Source organism: Bubalus bubalis, chromosome 1 (assembly GCF_019923935.1).
Source record: "Bubalus bubalis isolate 160015118507 breed Murrah chromosome 1, NDDB_SH_1, whole genome shotgun sequence".
Classification (NCBI taxonomy): domain Eukaryota; kingdom Metazoa; phylum Chordata; class Mammalia; order Artiodactyla; family Bovidae; genus Bubalus; species Bubalus bubalis.
The window spans coordinates 140,728,634-140,753,611 of NC_059157.1; the positions used below are offsets into that span (position 1 = coordinate 140,728,634).

Genomic DNA, 24,978 nt, shown 5'->3' on the forward strand with positions numbered 1-24,978 from the left:
ATTAAATCACTTTTCAATCCACTGTAAAAAACATACCAAGGGAACCTCTGGAGGGAGCAGTCCATTCCCCTGTATTCTTGAGGCTGTATGATACCCGTGTCCACATATGTATTTCACCCATGAGTTGCAGCTTAGGGATAGGAAGATGTACTGTACTCTACATCCTCTCAGCTCCATGGACCTGCAGTGTCTGCATCTCCTGAGAATTTGTTATTAGAGATGTGGAATATTTCTCTAGCCCCAGACCTCCTGAAGCAGAATCTGATTCCTAGGCACTTTAATTTCATTCCTGTTAGAATAAAAACTGGCTAAAGCCATTTGTTGTGGTGGTTCAGTTGCTAAATCATATCTGACTCTTCGTGACCCCATGGACTGCAGCATGACAGGCTTCCATGTCCTTCACTATCTCCTGGAGTTTGCTCAAACTCATGTCCATTGAGTCAGTGATGCCATCCAAGCGTTTCATCCTATGTCATCCCCTTCTCTTGCTGCCCTCAATCTTCCCCAGCACCAGGGTCTTTTCCAATGAGTCAGCTCTTCACATCAGGTGGCCAAAGTACTGGAGCTTCAGCTTCAGCATTGATCCTTCTAATGAATATTCAGGGTTGATTTCCTTTGGGATTGACTGGTTTGATCTCCTTGCTGTCCAAGGGACTCTCAAGAGTCTTCTCCGGCACCAGAGTTTGAAAGCATCAATTTTTTGGTGCTCAGCCTTCTTTAAAGCCATTTAGCTGCATTAAATGTCTCCATGATCGCTTATAAGTAAATGTTAAGACATATAACCAAAATGATTTCTTAGGACTTAGTGCATTCTTTGCCAACACTTAAAAGGAGAGCTGTTTTTCTAATCAAATATAAGTACCTTATTTCTTCAAAAACCTTTTAAAAAATGTGTGGGTGATAATGATTTTCCACATGTGAGTTAAGTATCTCCCACAATTATTCTGATCATGGTAAGAGAAAAATTTTAGATTATAAACTAAAAATAGAAAATGATACCAATTAGAATGCTTTAATTAGTTTAAAAAATATAGAAATATGCTACAGATTGTAAAAGTTTGCTAAAAGGTCTTCTTGACATTTATAATTTTCTTTTCAGTAACCCTCTAAGTAGAGATAATTGAAAATTAGTTTACTGATGGTTCAAGAGTTTAGAAGTGTCCCTCCCAACTTGATTATTCTATGTTACCAGAGCTCAGGAGACTAAGAGGAAAAAGGGGCCTTCTCCTATCTTCTTCAGTCTCTAGACAGGGTTGAAACTCAAGACATCTGTGGTGACTGCCTTAAGAAAGAGATAAATGGCCTGGAGCCCAAGCAAGGGAGAGGTAGATGTATTTGTAACTTAGAAATTTCAGTGAAGTTGGGAAAACTGTGGGCCGCCTTCTGGATAAATATGTCCAGTGTAATTATTAAGCTTAAAAAATGCCAAAGGAAAAAGTGGGGGGGGGGACCCTCACATTTATTTGGAGTCCTGCATCTGGAAGCTTTTTTCTCCCCTTAGGAAATATTTGTGGCTCTTTGTTCCTGTCAAAGAGGAAAATGTGCCTGTAAATTTCACCCAAGAGAAAGCATATCTCTGCATCCACTGCACCAGGAAGGAATAGACTCAACCCCACAAACATAGGCCAAAATTCCAGAAATTTGACCAAAGGCAACTAGGGGGATGGGGTGAGAGTAAGGGGTGGACTTATGCAAGAAAAGCAACCCAACCTGGCAGAAAATTTCAGTGAGGAAGTTCTCTGGGCCAAACTTGGCCTCAAAGAAAAATACTCCACCCTCTTAAAGCTGCTAAGATGGCAAGGGAGGCAGTGGCTTCATTGGCCATGCAGACCTCGCTAGACAAATGGATCCCTCTGAGACCAGCCAAAGCAAACTTCCTGTTACACACTAGACATACATCTATATGCACAGAGGTCAGTTTTGAGTGTCAGGTGTGAGAGGAGCCAGGGAAACCATCCCTAAGTTTCTCAGACTGCCCATCTGAGTGCCTAAGATTAAACCATTGTCGGTTCTTTCCTTTTGTCAGAATTGTAGCTCAGACTGTAAAGAATCTGCCTGCAACACAGGAGACCTGGGTTCGATCCCTGGGTCAGGGGAAGATCCTCTGGAGAAGGAAACGGCAACCCACTCCAGTGTTCTTGCCTGGAGAATCCCATGGATAGAGGACTTTGGCAGGCTACAGTCTGTGGGGTCCCAAAGAATTGGACATGACTGAGTGACTCCAGTAATTTTGCCTAGAAAATCCCATGGATGGCGGAGCCTGGTAGGCTGCAGTCCATGGGGTTGCGAAGAGTCGGACACGACTGAGCAACTTCACTTTCACTTTTCACTTTCATGCATTGGAGAAGGAAATGGCAACCCAGTGTTCTTGCCTGGAGAATCCCAGGGATGGGGGAGCCCAGTGGGCTGCCATCTATGGGGTCGCACAAAGTTGGACACGACTGAAGCGACTTAGCAGCAGCAGCAGCAGCAGAGTGAGTAACACTACTACTACACAAAACAGGTGTTACAAAACACCCTGACGTTTCCTTAAAATGTAAACTAACCTGGGAGCAGGGGTGGGAAGTTAGGTACTGTAGGGTTTCATTCAAGACTTTTTTTTTTTGTATTAAAACCTGAGGTTTTGCTCCACACACAGGGACCAAATGACAAAGGGTGACGTCGAAGCAGGAGCACTCTTCACTGCCGCTAACCACTCTTCCTTATTCCCACTTCTTAAGGCGGATGTGAAATGTTTTTCCACAACAGAAAGTAAATTGTCCTCCAGGTGAGGCAAGAAAGGAAGGATGGAGATTATACAGTTCTTTCTCTGCCTTGCCTGTTTTCCAACTGTGAGAAGAAGCTCACCTGGAATTCCTTAGTTACACCACCCACAAAGGAATTCAAGACTGTCAAGACGGTGTCCCTCATTCTGGGGGCAAAACCAATTCTCATATGGGGGTTTCCAGATGTCAACTGTTGCCTTGCAGTCAGATGTACCTGGAGTCTGACAGTGTGGCAATCCCTCTGCCCTCTTTGAAACCAATACAATTAACATACTTTATACTCTTAAAAGGGCTTCCCAGGTGGCTCACTCTCTTTCTAGTTGCTTTAGTCCTGTCCAACTCTTTGCAACCCCATCAACTGTAGCCCACCAGGCTCTTCTGTCCGTGTAATTCTCCAGGCAAGAACACTGGAGTGGGTTGCCATTCCCTTCTCCAGGGGATATTCCTGAGCCAGGGATTAAACCTGGGTTCCTGCCTTGCAGACTCTTTACCATCTGAGCCACCAAGGAATTCCAGGTGGCGCTAGTGGTGAAGAACCCGCCTGCCAATGCAGGAGACACAAGAGACATGGGTTCAATCCCTGGGTCAGGAAGATCTCCTGGAGGAGGGCACGGCAACCCACTTCAGTATTCTTCCCATGGATACAGGAGCCAGGCAGGCTTCAGTCCATGGGGTCTCAAAGAGTCAGACAGGACTGAGTGACTAACACACACACACACACATACTTTTAAATCCTTTCCTGGGTGAGGCCTGGCGCTTCAACCAGAAACCTCAGCAGAAGCATTTATTGTTTCATCTTAAAGAAACATTCCTATAATGAATGAAACCTGCTACCTTGAATATTTAGTTTCTACCTTACATAATTTTAAAAATTTGTTTTCATTACCAGACTTCATGACCATCTCCTCAGTCATGGGTATCCTGCCAGGTTCACACTGGCCCTTGCAAAAGGAAATTTTTGGTATTTCCCTGGCAGTACAAATAAGAGCTCAGCAATGAAAGGTGACTGCAGAGCCTCGTGTTGTCAGTTTTGTGCAGCTTGGACTTGTGGTTGAGGCCTGCACCTGTGAGACAAGCACACACATACCTACACACACCCGCCATGCAATCTCAGGCCCAAAGTCTGAGTGGCACTGACTTACGCTTCTGATTCATATTTTGGCTTACAAGGCTCCTGGCCTCAGCTCTGCCCAGTGTATCAACAAGAACTGCCGCTCAAATCAAGCTGGAGATGCCCATGGACTGTTAATAAGAACATTAGGACTCTTCAGAAAATCTCTGTAGATAATCTCTTTGACCCCTTTCATCTCCTTCAGACTTCTCTGCCTGGACTTTTTCCTCTTTCCTGAGGTACCTTTCTAAGGCTTGCAACCCCCATAATCTTTAGAGACAACTCTCCTCATCACGTACAAGAGACACCCTTGACTCCATCTAAACTTTTGTTCTAGTTCTTCCTTGCAAGCAATATTGTAACAACTAATATTTTTGACACTTGCAGTTTACAAAACATAGATAACTATGTTGAACCCAAACAACCCTGTCAGGACTGTAAAATTATCCCCATTTTAGCATAAAAACAAATGTAAGGCTCAGAGGTTCAGTGACTTACTCAAGTTACAGGGTAATTGATGAGCTTGTGGCCCTCCTGTTCTGCCTGTTGGGGGGTCCCACCATCAACCCTGCAGGTTCTGTGACTACCTGGACCATGTTATCCTCTCTGCATCAGTCTACTTATGCTTCCCAAAGGCTCCAACAAGGCAAGAGAAAGCTTCTTTCTTGGAGTTCATTTCCTGAATGAGAAAGAGCAATTCTTCAGCAAGTTTGCAAGTGAGATTTTATGTATATGTATATTTATACATGCTTAGCGTAAACTGGCCTTCCCAGGTAGTGCAGGGGTAAGGAATCTGCCTGTCAATGCAGGAGATGTGGGTTCGATTCCTGGGTTGGGAAGATTCCCCTCGAGAAGGGAAAGGCTACCCACTCCAGTATTCTTGCCTAGAAAAGTCCATGGACAGAGGAGCATAGCAGGTTACAGGGTTGTAACCTGTAACCTGAGAGACTGAGCATGCATATTTATACACACACACTACATACATGTATTTTATCTTTATTTTCTCATCTCATGATGGCCTTACTCTTCTAGAGATAATTCAGTATCTTCTCAACAATTTCTATATGACCATGTTCATTAGAGAAGGTAGCATTTAGCTTGAATAGTGTGAACCAGCCCAAGTGGGAACTTGGGCTAGGTTCCCAATTTGAGTAATGCCCCGCTTTGGACTATTCGGTGAGCATGAGAGCAAAAGTCTCCTCAGTGCAGGTTCCTTGGAGGGAGAGGGGGACGGGGAGAATAGGGGAGGAATCCTAGGATCTCTTTGCAGTCTAAGGTTCATGGAGAAAAGTTTTGGGAGCAGACGCTGAAAGCATTCTTTTTACAAATGACTTCCTGAAACTCATGACACAACAATGCTCCTTCAAGGCCCAGCTGGAAAGGTGTAAGGGAGAGGTGTGGGAAATATCACTCCTAATTTTGATGGAAAAGAACAGACTTCTTGCAGAAGGAGGCTTAGAGGGAGTACAGCTCTTTTGTGCTTTGGAGGGAAACAGCAAGAAGGGGTACAAAAGCATCTTTCACCCAGGACAGGAGAAGTAACGGCTCTGAATTCTAGAATTCTGAGTGGGAAAGGACTTCAGCAAACTATGCAAGACACCCCAGACTCCCACCAGAATAACTTGGGGCCCCCTTTAGGTGACGAAGAGACCAGGTCTCACAGTTATACAGGAGGGAACTGGAGATGTGACTATCAATGGTGATAGGACCTCTATCACCACGATTAACCAGCCTTTGGGATGCTGGGGTACAAATACTGAAGAATCTCAACATAAATTTTGGCCAACCTTCCAGTTTGTCATAAACAATGTAATAACTGCACATGTCTAGTTTTTGAAGAAAAAAAAGGTTTTTAATTTGTCCACCCAATAATAGCAGTTACAGGCAAACGTTCATTGAGAATGACTGCCAGTCAAGGGCTGACAGTTTTCTCAGTGCTCTGGGCAATGAGGTAGGGGATAAGTGGGGTAAGTTAGCCCCACCAGCCCTCTTTTAACTGCCTCAGACTTTATAACCTCTGACCGAGTCCCCTGTGGAACAAGGGCATTTAGGCAGGAGGCAAGGCTTGGCTCATCCCTTAGAGAACTGATATGAGAACAAAATGAAGAGAGCTTTCTGTTTCTTTTTACTAGTGTATTTTCTCATTCTTTTTCTCAGTAAAAGTATACATTCAGCCTGAAGATAGGGCTGTGTAAAAGAGAAGAAACACTGGAGCTCAGCCAACTGGGTTGAATTCCCAACCTGTGACGTGGAACAGTGGACAAACCTCTTAAATACCATTCTCATCGGTCGAGAAATGGCCCTAACTGCAGAGGGCAGGGCTACATCCCAATTAGAAACTCTGCACTCAGACCGCCCAGGTGTGACTCCTAGCTTTACTGCTCCCGTGTGACCTGGGGCCAACTATCAATATTGAAGCTTTTTGAACCTCAGCTTTTTCATCTGTAAAATAAGGGAAGTATTACTACCTCATAAGTTTGGTATGAGGATGAACTGAGGGGGAAAAATACAAGATCCATAGCTCCTGGCACATTTCATGCACTCAGAAGTATCACTTATTAACTATGCATGTTTTTGATGCATTTTTGTTTATTTATACCTGAGCTATTTTTAATGAGAATTTATTTTTTGTTAGAGGTTGTTTTTCTTTTTGAGAAACCATTCTTACCTCTAACTGATTTAAGACACCCAATCCTAATTCATCTTTCACTTAAGGGACTCTGCTTTGTGCTTTTTGTGTGAGTACTTCTTTCACAGTACTTACCACAGTGTACTTCGATTTGTGTGTGTGTGTGGGGGGGGGGTTGGTTTGTTTGTATCTTTCACTAAATTATAGATTAATTGAGGGCAGAGAATTTGTATAACACACTGTTCAGTTCAGTTCAGTCTCTCAGTCGTGTCCGACTCCTTACAAGCCCATGGACTGCAGCATGCCAGGCCCCCCTGTCCATCACCAACTCCTGGAGCTTGCTTAAACTGATATCCATTGAGTCGGTGATGCTATCCAACCATCTCATCCTCTGTCCTCCCCTTCTCCTCCTGCCTTCAATCTTTCCCAACATCAGGGTCTTTTCCAATGAGTCAGTTCTTCACATCAGGTGGCCAAAGTATTGGATCTTCAACTTCAGCATCAGTCCCTCCAATGAATATTCAGGACTGATTTCCTTTAGGATTGACTGGTTTCATCTCCTTGCCATCCAGGGGACTCTCAAGAGCCTTCTCCAACACCACAGTTCAAAAGCATCAATTCTTCAGTGCTCAACTTTCTTTATGGTCCAACTCTTACATCCATACATGACTACTGGAAAAACCATAGCTTTGACTAGACATACCTTTGTTGGTAAAGTAATGTCTCTGGTTTTTAATATGCTGTAGGCCTTCACCAAATATTTCTAGGAAAAGTGCAGAAGTGAATAGATATCTAAAAGGAATTTTGATTAGCAAGGAGACAGATGCTTTTGATTGGAAGGAGATAGAAATCCTTACCTGCAATATATATCAGAATATAAGTGGCCTGGGCTAAAGTTAACTGTAGGCCAAAACAAAGAGACCTCGTCCATGTTTTTTAGCTCCTGCAGTAATGGTTGACCCCTAAGGCTCTCCCAGACCACATGGCTGTAAGTTTGATCTGGAAGATGTGTCCCTAGCCTCAGCATAGTTTCCAAAGAATGTGGCTGCAGTCCTTGGGACTGTTTTCTAGAAAATGGAGAACTCAGCTGAGGAAGTATAGCTACCTGAGGAATTGAACTTGACTCCTCCCTCTGCTGTTGTTTTACCTCCTAATGGTCTCCCTGGACCAGATCTTTCCCTCTGCTCTGTTTCCATAACCCTGGTTTTAGTTCAGCTCCTCATTATTTCTTGCCTGAATTACTGCATCACCTGGCTTCCTGGTTCATTCCATCCCATTCTCCACAGTGCTTCAGGTTGAACATCCTGCAAGGCAGACCTTTCCCTACCACCTGCCATTGTTCAGGGTCTCTCTGCTTCCTACCTCCCTCAGGACAAAGGCTGAATGGGGCTCACTAGTTCTTTAAGGGTAGATATCTGCATTCTGCCCATTTCTCCTTCTTCATCTCTTCCTCCCACTCTTCACTTCCTTTTATATTTAGACACCTAATCTACATGATGTTGCAGATCAGACCCCTCTCTAAAATCCATGTTTCCATGTGCTCTAGGAAGTAATCCCTGTCTCTTCCAAAGATGGTTTATCCCCTCATTTGTTAGATGCAAGCAGATACCCAGATCTTTCCTTCACCATAGTAATCATCATATTGAGTTGTTGTTGTTGTTCAGTCTCTCAGTTGTGTCCGACTCTTTGAGACCCCATAAGGCAACACAACAGGCTTCCCTGTCCTTAACTATCTGCCTGAATTTGCTTAGACTCATGTCCATTAAGTCGATAATGCAATCTAAACGTCTCATTCTCTGTCACCCGCCTTCTCCTGCCCTCAATCTTTCCCAGGAGCAAGGTATTTTCCAATGAGTTGGCTCTGTATCAGGTGGCTGAAGTATTAGAGCTCCAGATTCAGCAGCAGTCCTTCCAACGAATATTCAGAGTTGATTTCCTTTAGGATTGTCTGACTGATCTCCTTGCTGTCCAAGGGACTCTCGAGGAGTCTTCTCCAGCACCACAGTTCAAAAGTATCAATTCTTTGGAACTTAGCCTTCTTTATGGTACAACTCTCACATTCATACATGACTACTGGAAAAACCATAGCTTTGACTATACACACCTTTGTTGGCAACGTGATCTCTGCTTTTTAATATGCTGTCTAAGTTGGTCATAGCTTTTCTTCCAAGGAGCAAGCGTCTTTTAATTTCATGGCTGCAGTCACTGTCCACAGTGATTTTGCAGCCCAAGAAAATGAAGTCTGTCACTGTTTCCATTGTTTAGCCATCTATTTACCATGAAGTTATGGAACTGGATGTCATGATCTTAGTTTTCTGAATGTTGAACTTTAAACCAGTTTTTTCACTCTCCTCTTTCACCTTCATCAAGATGCTCTTTAGTTCTTCCCTTTCTGCCATAAGGGTGGTGTCATCTGCATGTCTGAGGTTATTTGATATTTCTCCTGGCACTCTTGATTCTAGCTTTTGCTTTATCCAGCCTGGCACTTCGCATGATATACTCTGCATATAAGTTAAATAAGCAGGGTGATGGTACACAGCCTGGACATACTTATTTCACAATTTGGAACCAGTCCATTGTTCCATGTCTGGTTCTAACTGTTGCTTCTTGACCTGCATACAGATTTCTCAGGGGGCAAGTAAGGTGGTCTGGTATTCCCATCTCTTAAAGAATTTTCCACAGTTTGTTGTGATCCACACAGTCAAAGGTTTTAGCATAGTCAATGAAGCAAAAGTAGATGTTTTCCTGTAATTCACTTGCTTTTTCCATGATCCAACAGATGTTGGCAATTTGATCTCTGGTTCCTCTGCCTTTTCTAAATCCAGCTTGTACATCTGGAAGTTCTTGGTTCACATACTATTGAAGCCTAGCTTGAAGTACTTGGAGCATTACTTTGCTAGAATGTAAAATGAGTACAACTGTGCAGTAGTTTGAACATTCTTTGGCATTGCCCTTCTTTGGAATTGGAATGAAAACTGACCTCTTCCAGTCCTGTGGCCACTGCTGAGTTTTCCAAATTTGTTGGTATATTTTGTGTGCAGCACTTTAATAGCATCATCTTTTAGGATTTGAAATAGCTCAGCTAGAATTCCATCGCCTCCACTAGCTTTTCTGGTAGTAATGCTTCCTAAGGCCCACTTGACTTCACACTCCAGGACTGACATAAGCTAACTACTGAATTCATTCATCTAGCTTCCATTCATTCCTTCTCTTATCCAGTGCTGTTACAGTGCCCTTACCAGACAGTCTTCTTGATGCTAGACAGACATGTACATATAACAAAGCCAAGAAATAATCCTACTGTCATAGAGCTTACATTCTAGTAGAAGAAGAAAAATAATAAATACATGAACAATTTTTGAAGGGAATAAGTAGGGTGAAATATTGATTATATAATGTTCTGGTATGTGAGCAGGTGAGTATCAGGGAAGACCCCTCTGAGGGAGGTAATATTTGAATGAAGTCCAGAAGCATGATGAGAGGAAAACTATGCACAGTACTGGGGATGCATGAAGTCCAAGGAAGTCCAAGGAAACACTGAGCCTCGAGTGCTGGAGGAAGGAAAGAAGCCACTATTCCTGGATTACATCCTAAGTCCCCAGTTGACTGTAACCTCTCTGAGACCCTGGGCAGTATCTCATACCTTACTATATTCACCAGGTCTAGACTTGTGCCCAGAAACTAACAGGTGTTAGTAAGTATTTGAATGAGTAAATATGATTTTAAAATTAGATGTTCTTTGGTATTTCACTTGAAAAACTGAAAAGGTCTTATCTTTTTATTATAAGAACTTTTATCCTAGGAACTATAATAAAATATTCTTCCCCTACCCCCATCAACTTTATTGAGATATAACTGACATACAACATGGTATAAATTTAAAGTGGACAAAGTGATGATTTGATATATTTATGCATTGTGAAATGATTACCACAATAAAATTAGTTCACTTATCCATCACGTCATGTAGTTACCTTGTGTGTGTGTGTGTGTGTGTGTGTGTGTGTGGTGAGAACATTTAAGATCCATCCTCTTAGCAACTTTCAAGCAAACAACACATTAGTGTTAACTGTAATCACCATGCTGTACATTAGAACCTCAGAACTTTTTCATCTTCTAATTGCATGTTTGTACACTTTGGCCAATATCTCCCCATTTCCCCCAGCTGCCAGCCCCTAACAAACCATTCTATGCTCTGTTTGCATTTGGCTTTTTTAGATTCCACACATATGAGATCATAGAGTATTTGTCTTTCTCTGTCTGACATTTTACTTAGCCTCAAATGCCCTCAAATTTCATTCAGTTGTTACAAATGGCAGGATTTCCTTCTTTTTTTAATGACCGAATAATATTTATTGTATATTTTCTTTAACACAATACTATTCGAAGCAAATAAATAGGGTGAAATATATACAATATTATTCTACACAGATACAATAATACTTATTGTATATATTCTTTTTCATACCACATTTTCTGTATCCATTCATCCACTGATGAACAAGGCTATTTCCATGCCTTAGCTATTTAAATAATGTGGCAATGAACACAGTGGGGAGAAGGTGCAGATACCTTTTTGAGATAATGATTTTGTATCTTTTGGATATGTACCCAGGAGTGGGACTGCTGCATCATTTGGAAGTTCTATTTTTAATTTTTTGAGAAATGTCCATACTGTTCTCCACTGTGGCTGGACTAACTTACATTCCCAGCAACCATGTGTCATATTTCCTTTTTTTCCTTATCCTCACCAACATTTGTTATCTCTAATCTTTTTTATAATAGCCATTCTAATAGGTCTGAAGTGATATCTCATTGCAGCTACATAAAATATTCTTGTCACCATTCTTGGGAGTTGTTTGAGGTTTCCTTCCTGGAATCTATTCCCTTGGTGGTTGCCATTTTGGAGAAAATTGCTCCCTGGTGCCATATTGCAAGACTAGCACAGCAGGGGATGAAGTCATACTAGGGTTAACATGCATTTAGTAACCTGGCTAGTCAGGTAGTTCTTCTTATCAATATAAATAAATGCAGTACCAACACAGAGAAACAAACAAAAACTCCCTGGAAAGGATGAGGGAAGCCCTTGGCTTCCAAACAGCTTAAACAAAGAAGGCATTGTGAAATATGTGTATTTTTAAAAATTACTAGGGACTTCTCTGGCAGACCAATGGTTAAGACTCTGTGCTCCAAAAGCGGGGGGAACAGGTCTGGTCTCTGGTTGGGGAACTAAGATCCCACATGAAGCATGGCATGGTCAAAAAAAGTGTCTCTTCTCTCTTAATCACATCCTTTTCCAATTGTCTTCTAATTAGCCAAAATTCTGTGATCTTTCCATATTAACGTGTTAATATTGCTTCATCACTCACTACTATATACAGATGCACAGGATCTTCCTATTCCCATCCTTCAGCCTCACAAGATCTTGAATATTTGTGGCTTGCTTATTCCTTAAGTTCCTTGACAGTCAATGCTTTTATTTCCTGGTGGAATCCTCCTTCTGATGCAAAACTTTTCTAGAAGAAATCTACTTATCCTTTATTCTGTTATTTTTATTTAAAAAAATTTTCTACCACTGAGCACGTTTCTGGAACAGTTTTCAAACTTGTTCTTCAATAATAACTTTTTCTCCTTGTTTCTCAACAGGAATTTCTCCTGAATTACTCTAGTGTAAAACAGATCTATGATATCAATCACCTTAGCCTATTCCACTTAATCTCTTATGACTGATAATGACTGAATCAGTCTTTTAATAATGTGCTATTTTAAAAAGACCAGTTCATAGCAAATTGATTAGAACAAACTTCAAGCAACACCATTTTTTTGTAGAGAGTATTTGGGTTGGAGTATGAGTGCAGTGCGAGTCTCATCATGAATTTTAGTGGACACGTCTGACCAACTTGTGGAAAGAACCCACCAGAAACCTACTTGAATGTGGATTAAGAAACATCCTGTGGAGAGACCTAACCATAAGAGAAGAAGAAACTAGGCAAAGGTGGGGGGGGGGGATGATTTTGAGTAGCAAAGCGGTTATCACTTAGATTTAAACGTGCTGGACTGAGTCCCATAGAGAGAAAGTAGGGCTATGAGAAATAAAAACTAAGAACAGCTTTACTTACAAACACAGTGCTGAGGCAAGAGCCAAGCTAGCTGGCTGCACAGTGGTAAGAGAGCGATGAAACTTTCTTGCCTGCTTCTCAACACAACGCTCTGAAGCTTTAAACCTTTGACTCAAAGATCTTTATTGCCTTCACTATTGCAAAATACAGTAGGACTTCAGATATGGTGGCTTGCAATGGTTGTCTAGCAGGCGGTGGCACAGTAGGAAATGCAACTAGCAGAGGCAGACCACACAGAACACACTCAGGGACATTTATAAGTGCTTGAGAAGTGCAGGAAGTTGATGTCCTACAGAAATATCCCCTGGAAGGTAAGGTAGGAGCCCATGGAATTTAGATTTGATCTTTAATGTGACTCTATTACTGTCCTCAAGCTGTGGAAGACTGGGGAAACATGAATTAAATAAAATCCTGAGATCTCTGCTGGGGCAGAAGTAAGGAATGCCTGAATTGGAATTAAAGAACAACATGACTATATAGTTTTCTTCCTATCAAAACTGGACATTTGGTTGGAAAATATATTTAGACTACAATCTGGCCACAAGTAATATATTCTTTTATATGTTCTGACTGAATAAAAAGCAAATCCAAGATGTCAACTGGTGACCTAGCATCTCCAAAAAACTTGTAAAGCAAATTAATTACAGAATTTATAGTTGCAAGCACATTTTCCCAGGTTCTTCTGGTTTCATGTTTCTTGCTTTTAAATCTTGTTAACTTCTAATATACTTATGATGTGGATTTGTTCCTCATGCAGAACACATTTTAATATTCTTGTTTTTGGCAAGATTTTACACAAACATGTTACTTCCAGAAAGTGACTTAATAAGAAATGTTAATAGAAGCACCTTTACAGTGTTCATAGGCATTTAGTCTTTAATAATATGTGGAAATCAGATTTTTTAAATCCTATAATTGCTAAACTTAACACATTAAGAAACGTAACTTTAATTCTTTATAGTAAATAAGCATTATAGAAGGGCATAGGCAATAAAAAAGTGGATATTTAAAATTCTAATTCTTATTTTTTAAATTACATTATTTAAAAATAGTGTTCTAATTATAAAATATTTAGAAGAGTTGAGACACTTCACTAAGATAAAAAACCATGAGCCCCATCACCTCAATCTGCTGAAGATGACCACTGTTACAATTTTTTGTATTTTCCTATACATGTTATATATAATATAGTAAAAAGGGGTTAATATGGCATGGTAGTTTTTATATCCTTTTATATTTTTCACCAACTATGTTTTCTTAGCTCATTTCTCTATAGTTTGGAAAGTTCAATTATATTTTTTTCCATTAGTGATTACCTTTTTGTTATTAAAATTTTAAATATTTTTATCTCTGTTTATCAAGGTTAAGAATATAGCTATTAATTACCATCTGTGTGAAATGAAAAACCTGTTAGGCTTTTACTTTCCTTATTCTCTCCCCACTTCACAATTTTGATTGATGTAATCTGGAATTTAGATCTAAATTATTATTGCTATTTCACATTATCAACTTTGAAGACTTTTGAAATTTGTCTTGTACAATAAATATATTGATGACAGTTTTTAAGATGTTAATCTAGGTTTAAAGAGTTTCCTTTGCTTTCTATCATCTCTTTTTTTATTGTGGCGCTTTCATTCTGTTTATCTTTCTCTATTCTTAGGTTGATTGGTTTGTATCTCTAAACTGTGAGTAGAGTACCTTCAGAAAACTGGCTTGTAGGAGAATATTAGTCTTTCCTACAAATGACCTCTTGACCAAGTACAACATTCTTTTCCTTCCAACCTTGGGAGCCAGTCTTCATTTACTGATGGTCTTTGGTTCTCCAGGGGAAAAGTCAATGATTTCCCTTCCCTTGGGGCAGTGATTCTCAACCCTAGCTGCACATTCAAATCACTGGGTGAGATTTTTTTAAAAATCAATGCCAAAGCTCCTCCCAGAATAAGTAAATCAGACTGCTTAAAGATGAAGCCCAGACACAAGTATTTTTTAAAGGCTCACCCATGACTTTACTACATAGCTGTTGTTGAGAACCACTGCTTAAGAAATAAGCTATTTTTTTCTTGCCTGGATGCTTGTACAGGTTCTCTCCTTCTCCTTAAATCTTGTAACATTCAACATGATATATCAAGGTGACTATGCCTCTTCTTTACTGCCTCATAAACTTCAGTTCTACAAACTCAGCAATTTCCCCCTATTATTCCTTTGATTATTGCTTCCAACACATTCATTCTATTTTCTCCTTTTTGTATTCTTAGGACATGTTGACTGGATTTCCTGCATCTCTCCCTTATATTTTCCTTATTTTCTCTGATCATTTTATCACTGGGTCCTTATGATATCAGTACATATTTCATATTTCTCTTTGGTATTTGACTTACCATCTATTGCCTTTAACAATATTTGTAATTCTGTGGTTTTATTTTTCATTTCTATACAATCTGCCTGAACCACTGTTAGCAAAAACCTGGCTAAGTCAGTTTGGCAAGAACTTCCCCTGCCTCTTCCACATCTAATCCTGCTCCATATCTGACAGGACTCCTCATTCTCCATCACCTCCCTGGTGGTAACTGATGATCCTGACCGGTGCTCAGCTAGACTCCTGTTAGGTCCATGCAGCCAGAATACCCCTTTACCCCTGATGTTCCTTCTTAGTTGTTTTAGTCCATCCACTGACCTCCATCCTGCTCTTTTGACCATAAATCCCCACTCTTACTTATTGTATTCAGACTTCAACTCTATCTCTTTCCTCCACCTCAAAACCCCATTGAAGTAGTCTCCCTGAATAAAGTCTGCAGTTGGTACTGGTTCTGGGCCTTTTCGGGGGTCACAGACTCTTTTAAGAACTTGTTCAAGTTGACTCCTAGTCCCAGAAAAATGGCTACATCATAAAATTTGCATGCTACTTCACAGACCAACTCTTCCAGTCTCTGTGATCCTTGCATGAAGGCTCATGAACACTATGATAGACTCCTGGTTTAAATGAAGTTCTATCTTGTTCAGTACTTTATAATCAAACAAAAGGTGAGAGAGATTGGCTCAGAAATTAGTGTGTGTTCCTGTATACCTGTGGCATCCATATGAAAAGGTGGTGCTTTCACTGTTCTGACTTGGTTTGATGAAACCTCTTTAAGCTAAAAGATTTTAGTGGTGTCAGTCCATTCTAAAGGAGATCAGTCCTGGGTGTTCTTTGGAAGGATTGATGCTAAAGCTGAAACTCCAATACTTTGGCCACCTCATGCCAAGAGTTGACTCATTGCAAAAGACTCTGATGCTGGGAGGGATTGGGGGCAGGAGGAGAAGGGGACGACAGAGGATGAGATGGCTGGAAGGCATCACCAGCTGGATGGACATTAGTTTGAGTGAACTCCGGGAGTTGGTGATGGACAGGGAGGCCTGGCATGCTGCAATTCATGGGGTTGCAAAGAGTGGGACACAACTGAGCGACTGAACTGAACTGAAGAGGGTCACTTATTATCCAGTCTTTCATTCTTGCCTTTTAGGTGTAATCAGCTGTATAATAGGTAGGAGAAATCATGTGGATTTTCTAGCAAGTGCTCACATATCCCCATCTTCTAAGTTTTACTTAGAAATTTAAAATACAATGATTCTGTCAAGAAAGGGAGTGTCATTCTTTTTAATACAAGTATAGAACCTCCACATCTCAATCCTGATAAATGACCAAGGTTATTTGTTCTTTCTGCCTTCTTACCTTTTTCACTCCAAAAATTATATTTAGCTTTCTAACATATATCAGAGAAATAACTATTTTCCTTCCTTTGTGGGAAAATATTTTTTCTGCCTGGATTTCACCTCTATTTTACTTTGAAATTCAGACTTTGATCAGGTTATGTCTAGATGTAGATTTCATTTTATTCATTTTCCTGGTACTTAAGAAATTATGCTAATCTGCAGGTTAAAATTTACCTTCAGCTTATAAACGTTTCCTTTGTTGTGGTCTTAAATGTTGTTCCTCTTCTATTTGTTCAGAAAAGCCCTGCAATCCACACAATGACTCTTCACTGTTCATGTATCACATCTCTTATCTCTCCAAATGCCCACCTTCCTTACCTGTTTTCCCTATCTTATTCACTAGGGGAAAATTCATCAAGTTTATCAACTGTATTAATGATTCATTTTCTACATTATCAGTTTTGCTCCCCACTGTTTCTAATCAAGTACAAAATCTCACAGTAGAGTAATTACCTTTAAAATGCTCTCTCTCTCAACTAACTCTCTCCTCAAGTTTATATTTTATTTCCAAATGTATTTGTATTTTTAAAATTAGTATCCTTGTACAGATGCATCTAAAAATTTCTATTCCTAAACTATAAATTTATATATATATATAAAACTATATAACTATATCTGACTTTTCTGTACCTTTTGCATGCTGTGTTTTCTTTCCTTTATACTACAAATTCTTTGTGGGGTTATGGTACAATAGGCTAATTGTTCCCCAATATCTATTTTCCCTTTGTCCCTAGTATGATAGTAGAACTCTTGTTTTTTAGCTGGTTTCCTGGCACCTGAAATAAAACCTACACATCCCAGACTCCTTTGTAGCTGGGTGTGCTCATAAAGCTAAGTTCTACACAGTGGGGGTTAAGTGGAAGTGCTCTGTGTAACTTCTGGGAAGTGTCTCTAAATGGAAGGGCGAGTGTCCTTCGTCATCTTTTCCTGTGGCTGGAATACAGATAAAATGACTATAGCTCTTGGACAGGAGGTAAAAAAAATCAGCCAAGAACGGCAGAACAGCAAGATAAAAGGCACCCATTGAGTAGCACCAAATCAGGCCTGGACTGTCTACTTCTGGACTTTTTTTTAGGTTATAGTGAAACAAATTTTATCTTATTTAAGTTACTATTATTTTGTAACCGTCACAGCCAAACTTAGTCCTACCTCATATGGGAGTTTTCTGATATTTAAACAGTGAGTTTTCTTTAGTTATCACCTCCAGAAATCAGGTGAGGAGGTTTTTTGTTTTTTTCTTTTAAGTCTTAACTCTTTCTTAAAAATACTTTTAGGAACCTCTTAAATCTTAAAAGAAGGCAGGTGACTAGTTCCTTAATCAAACAACTTCAGCGGTCAGGGCCATGTGTAATCTTGGAAGGATTCCCTTCCTTGTTTAACAGAAATATAACTTACGTATCATATGCTTATGTAAATATATACGTAAAAATGTACATACTTACAGAACACTGTGCAGATCTAAAACTAGAGTACTTTCTACTAGCCATCAGGCTTCTTCCCACCCTGTCTGAGTCACAACCCCTTGCTCTTCTGACTATGCCTGCAGACTAGATTTGATGACTTTGGATTCCACACAAGAGCAGCTGTCCCTCTGACAGCCATGGAGGTATGTTACTCAGATCTCCCGTCAACAGAGCACCTGTCACAAGGAGTACAATTAGTTGACAGTCTCCAGATGTGAGCGCCTCAGCTTCTGAGTCAAGATCATGCTCTTTCTGGATAGTGAGAGTTGATGACTGAACATGGTGGTACAAGGGTATAGCATTTCTGGCTGTGAAGCAACCTTCTATGGGTAATCTTTGTGTTGAAGCTCCTCTTTGAGCTGGCCAAGATTTCCCCAGAACTACGCTACTGCCTGAGGCTCTTTCTACCCTTTCTTACCTTCCTTCATTATATGTCAGGGGTGAAGGCTTTCTCCATCCACTCCTATTCCAGCAAATCTGCACTTCTAATTCAATCTTGGCATCTGCTCCTCGATGAGCCCAGCCATCATTCTACTCTTTTAAGTCTGTTTTCTTTTGCTTAACATTATGTTCAGACCAATCCATTTTTTTGCATGGATGTGAATATTCTAAAATATATACACTTTTGACTTCATAAATAAAGCTGCTTGCTGTGACCACCCTTGCATATGTATTTTGATAGATACAAGTACTTATTTATGTAAGGTATACATCTAAAATTGGAATTCTGGGCCATAGGGTATACATATGTTTTAGTAGACATTGTTAAACATTTTTCTAAATTAATTTTTAAAAAATCAGTTTATATTCCTACTAACAATTTATGAGAGCTCCAGTTGCTCTACATCTTTGCCAACACTTTGTATTGTTAGCTACTTGCTTTTTCCTCTAATTAATAATGTTTACACTTATTGTTTATTGATCTATCAACTTATCTAAAGTGATTGTTAAAGTATTTTATCCATTTTTAGTTTTTCAGTTTTACTCTTTTATTTGATCTTATTCTTTGTATAGTCTGAATATGAGTTTTTTGTCAGTTAACATCTATTGCACATATATTCTACCAGTCTGAAGTTTGCCTTGTTTCTCTCTTAATGTCATCTTTTAATAAATATAAATTATTTGTTTTAATAAAGTTCAAATTTTCAATCTTTTATTTTCAGGTTAGAGTTTTGGTATCCTATTTAAGAAATTTCCTCAAACAAAAGTCATGAAGATGTCGTGTTTTCCTCGAGAAGCTTTATGGGTTCACTTTTCATGTTTAAGTCAATGCTCTGTCTCACATTAATCCTTATGTGTTGCGTGAAAAGAAAGTGAAAGTTGCTTAGTCATGTCTGACTCTTTGTGACCCCATGGATTATACAGTTCATGGAATTCTCCAGGCCAGAATACTGAAGTGGGTAGCCTTTCCCTTCTCCAGGGGATCTTCCCAACCCAGGGATTAAACCCAGGTCTCCCACATTGCAGGCGGATTCTTTACCAACTGAGCCACAAGGGAATCCCAAGAATACTGGAGTGGGTAGCCTATCCCTTCTCCAGGGGATCTTCCCAACCCAGGAATCGAACTGGGGTCTCCTGAGTTGCAGGCGGATTCTTTACCAACTGAGCTATCAGGGAAGCCCTGATATGTGTTGTGTGAAGGTGAAGTCAAAATTTGGGGGGAAAAGCCATCTAAACTTCAATTTATAAAGCCTTTTTTTTTTTTTTTTTTTTTAATTTTGTGAAAGAGCTGTGCTATTTGACAGACTTGGTGGTGTAATTCATATCTAGGGTTTCTGTGGACACCATCCCCCTCTCTAAGCTCACTGCTTGTGTGTGATACAGTTGTCCAGGCCAAGACCTCTAGCCAGGTACATCAGCAAAGAACACTACAGCTAGTGACAGAATGCTGCTTGAGGGAGCCGCTTAGGCCTCTCCTTCACACCCAGTTCCACAGAGGCAGTGAAGGTCTCCAAAGCTTGGGGAAACTGTCCAACAATATAATTATTGCCACTGTGCATGGGCTCTCTGCTTGAAACATTTACCATTATTTGCTACCCTGCTACCTTCAAACTCATTCAATTTTCAAGAGCCAAAAGAATCACTGATGGGGTCCTGCAGTCAGCCTCCAGGGCCTCGTCTCCCCAGGTCAAGCTGCTCATTGGTGACTGGCAGATAGGCCCTGGATGGCCTTTAATCTAGTCCCAACTGCACAGGATTTAGAAGAAATTCTTTGAAGTTTCTGGCATTTGTATGGTTTCCTTCCCTAGCTTCCTACTGGAAGATTTAGGGTTTTACATATTTTAAAATTTTCTAGGTCATTTTGGATGGGACTGGGAGGCAGGTGGTTCAAATATGTGCTCTCAGCCTCCCATATTTCCTCTGAAATATAGTAAGATGTCTTTCACTTTTAGCCTTGTGGGGATTGTGGAAAAAATTCTGTATGTCATGCCGCAGTCTATGGGGTCTCAAAGAATCAGAAACAACTGAGTGACTGAACTGAACTGAGGAGAAAATAGCATGTATTATTAATAGTAAAGTATTTAATAGGGGCTTTCCAGGTGGCACTAGTTGTAAAGAACCTGTCTGCCAACGAGGAGATTAAGAGACATGGGTTCGATCCCTGGGTTGAGAATGTTCCCTAGAGGAGGGGATGGCAACTCACCCCAGTATTCTTGCCTGGAGAATCCCATGGACAGAGGAGCCTAGCCAACTACACTTCCATAGGGTCTCACAGAGTCGGACACAACTGAAGTGACTTACCCCACATTTATTAATATTGGCAATATGTATTCATTTATTCACATTTGTTTATTATATATTTCACTCCAGTCTTTTCTTTTTGCTGGGCATTTCCTGAAATATAATTGGGATCTTGTTGTATATCAAATTTTATATTATCTGTAAGACTTTTTATTGTACTATGGGTATTTCTCCATGTTACTGATAATTTTTATTTTATATATGTGTTATAATCCATTATTTATTTGTTATATGTGTGTGCATATCTGTATTTGTTTACATAGACAAAGGAAAGAAGGCAATGGCACCCCACTCCAGTACTCTTGCCTGGAAAATCCCATGGATGGAAGAGCTTGGTAGGCTGTAGTCCATGGGGTCGCTAAGAGTCGGACACGACTGAGCGACTTCACTTTCACTTTTCACTTTCATGCATTGGAGAAGGAAATGGAAACCCACTCCAGTATTCTTGCCTGGAGAATCCCAGGGATGGGGGAGCCTGGTGGGCTGCCGTCTATGGGGTCGCACAGAGTTGGACACGACTGGAGCGACTTAGCAGCAGCAGCAGACAAAGGAAAAACTGGAAAGACAAACACTAAACTAAATGGTTAAGGGTGTGGATCTTATGTAGAAGAGGAAGAATATAACTCTACTTCATAAACTTCAATATTGTTTAAATTGTTACCACAAAATACTTTTTAAAATAAAAAAGTAATTTTTTTCTCAAATTTCTTAATTCAATGAATATATCATATTTTATTACCCATTTTATTATGTTGCTATTTAGGTGGTTTCTATTCTTCTTATAATGTAAATGGCTTTGTTCCTAAAGCTTCATACATACATACATAACCCTTAGGATTTATTCCTAGAAGTAGAATTACTCCATAAGAACACTTTACAAGCCTAATACTTAATCATTTACCAAAATATTGTTTCACTTTCTACTTAACAAGTAGAACATAAAATTACTCTGTTTAAGTTATAATGAGGTTTGGCAGTTTAAAAAACTAACAATGGCGTTAAAAAAAGTCACTGTAATAGTCACTTCAAAAATATTAAAACTTAAAATATGCCCCAAAATTAAATTTGCCCTAATAGCGGCTGAAATACCTAAGATTAACAAAATATTTCATATGTAAGACCCAGAAAACCCTTTATTTTGTTAAGCCCAGAGGTAGGAATATAGGATGATACGGTGAATCATGAAATCATTAGGCATTCAGCTGCTCTGTATGTTTCACTGGGGCTTCAGATGGGGGTCATAATAATTGCTGGAGCTCTAGCCGCATGCATGCCCATTCCAGACAGCATAAAAGACAAAGGGAGACACTGAAAGAGGAATAATTACTATTTTCCAAAGGGACCCTATTTGGAAGTCCAGCAATGATTTGAATGGCTTTATCTTAGCCATACAATAGACAGACATTAAACAAATAATACAGCTGTGCTCAGTTGTGTCTGACTCTTGCAACTCCATGGACTGTAGCCTACCAGGCTCTTCTGTCCATGGAATTTTTCAGGCAAGAATACTGGAGTGGGTTGCCATTTCCTACTCCAGGGGAATCTTTCTGACCCAGAGATCGAACCCACGTCTCTTATGGCTCCTGCATTGTCAGGTGGATACTTTACCGGGGCACCACCTGGGAAGCCCGTCTTAGCCATAAGGCCACAGTTAACTACAACCGAAAAATATATCCTTCTGTTAGAGCACATTACTGCCTCAAATGAAATCAGGATTATGCTACTGAGTAAAAAGTGGAGATGGACAATGTATAGAAAATTGGCAGGCTCTACTGTACCACTATATCCTGTCCCTTCTGTCAAAAAGAGACATTTTCTCTGATCAACCTGAAACCTTGAATAGAGCATGTTATACCCCATAGCCCTGTTCAGTGTTACTATGAGGAACTGAGTGTTGAGGCAGTGAAGGAAAACATGGCCTTCCAGCCCACCCCCTCCTCTAAAGCCAGCAAGGCAGTGACAGCATGCATGATTTAGTGTGGGCTGGGGGAGATAGTTGTCCAGGAGCTTGAGACAGTGCCAAGCACCAGAGAGCAGCGAGAGCACCACAGCATGGTTTGGAGGAGTACTGAAGAGCATGGTGAAGAGGCAGGCTGCAGTGTGCACTGACACTAATCTGATTTGAGGTTCAAACTCTGTGTCACCAAACGTACAACTGAAACTGTCCCTGAAGGAAAAGAAGACCTCATCCTGTTCTTACAAGAATGGAGGAGAGCCAATAGGCATATGTGTGGATCAAATCAGGAACTCCTCCCCCGTCCCACTCCCCACCCCAAACACATACACAAACAAGCATTTTTAAGCCATCAGGGTATCAAATTATTGTTTTCCCTACAATCTGTGACTTTTGTTGGGTCTCTCTGTGCTCTTCCACTCTCCTTTCACCTTGTTCTCCCTGCTATTTTGCCCCCTACCCCTTTATTAGGCCAACTTGTGTACTCTCTTTATTACAGTATCATTTATTTTTACCCTAAGAAGAATGTAATTTTGATAGGAAAGAGAGTTCTCATTTGACAGTCAAATGATATAATTTTGTGACTATTTAAAGCAAGTCATTTAACCTCTCTGAACCTTAATTCCCACATCTGTGAAACTGATGACTACTTACATATTTCCCAGGCTTGCTGAGTAAAGCAATTATAAAACACTCAGCAATGTAAAAAAAAAAAAATATATATATATATATATATACACACACAAAGGTTCATTCCTTAGTCTTGTTTACCACACTTCAGAACTTTGCTGTAAAGAAAACTACCAATTCTTGCTTTGAGCATTATGGGAGCTGCAGACTGGGGGATCCTAGGAAAGATCCCAACACAGAACTAGCCCTGGAGAGGACACAGTTTTGGAGGCTTTGCTGGTCTCACAAGAAGGGTGGAAGTCTACAAAAACTTGTTTCTTCTAAGAAAGGAAGACAAGAAAATGAGGGAATAAGAGCCGTGGCTTGGAGGATCGGACCACTGGGAGGACAGGGTGGCAGATGTTCTATCTCGAAACATATTTGAGCTGGCCTCAGCGTGGGGAAGGACAGCCTGTGATGTTGTGCTGAGACAAGAGCCTAAACAGGATCAAATGACTTGCAATAACCTTAGAACTCATTTCCTGTATGAGGAATAACCATGTAAGGCCAAACCCTTATAACCGGTTAAGCCACCTAACCTTATAAGGCTAAATGAAAAAAGTTGAAATCAAATCTGTACATCTATGATCACAGTTTCATGTACTGGGGATTTTTATCATTTTTATTATTTTTTTCTATATTCCAAGTTTTCTATAATTAGTATATTTTTATATAATCAGAAAAAATGAATTAAAAACCATTTTATATTGGAAGCAATAATAGCCTCAAATATAGAATTGGTAATATAATTATGGTAATTTCAGAATTATTTAAAAAGATAAAGTACATAAAAAACAATATAAAATTTGACTATGCTATAATAAACATAACCAAAAAAAGCAAATGCAGTGTAATTAAAACTAAAGCAAAATAGAAGGGACTATACAAAAACATGAAAATTTTTTGTCACCAGCAAAGACCATTAATAATTCCGAGGGAATCAGAATCCGCGTAATAAAATAAAGCCTAACCTTCTTGTCCTTTGTGATTAACCCAGTTTCACTTGCTCAAAGGGTGTTCCATGCAGTGGCCTCAAACAGGCACTTCAGACCAGAGCTCCTCCTGAAAAATGGCTGAGCCTGACGCAGCGAACGACGGCTGGATCCAAGATGGCGGCAGCTGGCCATGCGCAGAGAGGCTGCAACCCGCGCGGCGATCTGAGCGAAATCCAGGAGCAGCGCAGCTGCGCCCCTCCCCAAGAACTCTCCCGAGAACATCCCTGCAAGAAGATCTCTGTAAAGCAGCCACACCCACTAGGGTGAGCACTCCTACCTCCAAGTGAGAAACTTCTCTGCATCTGAGCCAAACTCAGTCCCATTCTATTGGCTCAAACAACACTGGAGAGAAGAATCCTTGTTGGGGACCCATATGGAAAGGTTTGGTAATATTTTCTGAAGGTCTTTTAAAAGTAAGAGCCATTTTAATTTTTTTTTTTTTTCTAAATTTAAGCACTCAAGATTGTTTTATTACTTTAAAACTTAAGTATGGTACAAATGATACAACCTTTTTTTTTTTTTTTTTTTTTTTTTTTGTCAGGATTCCTGGGGACTGAGGGCAGCTAGCTATGAACAAAACTATAACAAACTATAAATCCAGAATAATATCACTCACCCAGCATGCTGTGACGCTGGAGACGTGGGAGTTACCAATAGCGTCTACCAAGAGGAAGGAGTTTGAGATCAAGGATGGAGGTGCAGGGGGTTCCCACTTTTTTTTTTAATTCATAAGGATGAGATGGGCTGTGTGATCTAGGAATGTGGGCTGTGTCTTATGAGG

The 24,978-nt window shown here is 40.1% G+C and overlaps 1 long non-coding RNA gene across 1 annotated transcript in view; it reads right to left on the reverse strand.

The window, feature by feature from the left end:
- The window catches only part of LOC112585625, a 37,690-nt gene extending 13,369 nt beyond the window's left edge, over positions 1 to 24,321 (reverse strand). Inside the window, exons 1-2 of the long non-coding RNA XR_006551846.2 lie at positions 24,174 to 24,321; positions 4,375 to 4,555 (exon numbers count right to left, since the gene is read on the reverse strand). This is a non-coding gene — a long non-coding RNA (uncharacterized LOC112585625). The remainder of the gene's footprint in view (positions 1 to 4,374; positions 4,556 to 24,173) is intronic.
- Between the last annotated feature and the right edge of the window lie 657 nt (positions 24,322 to 24,978).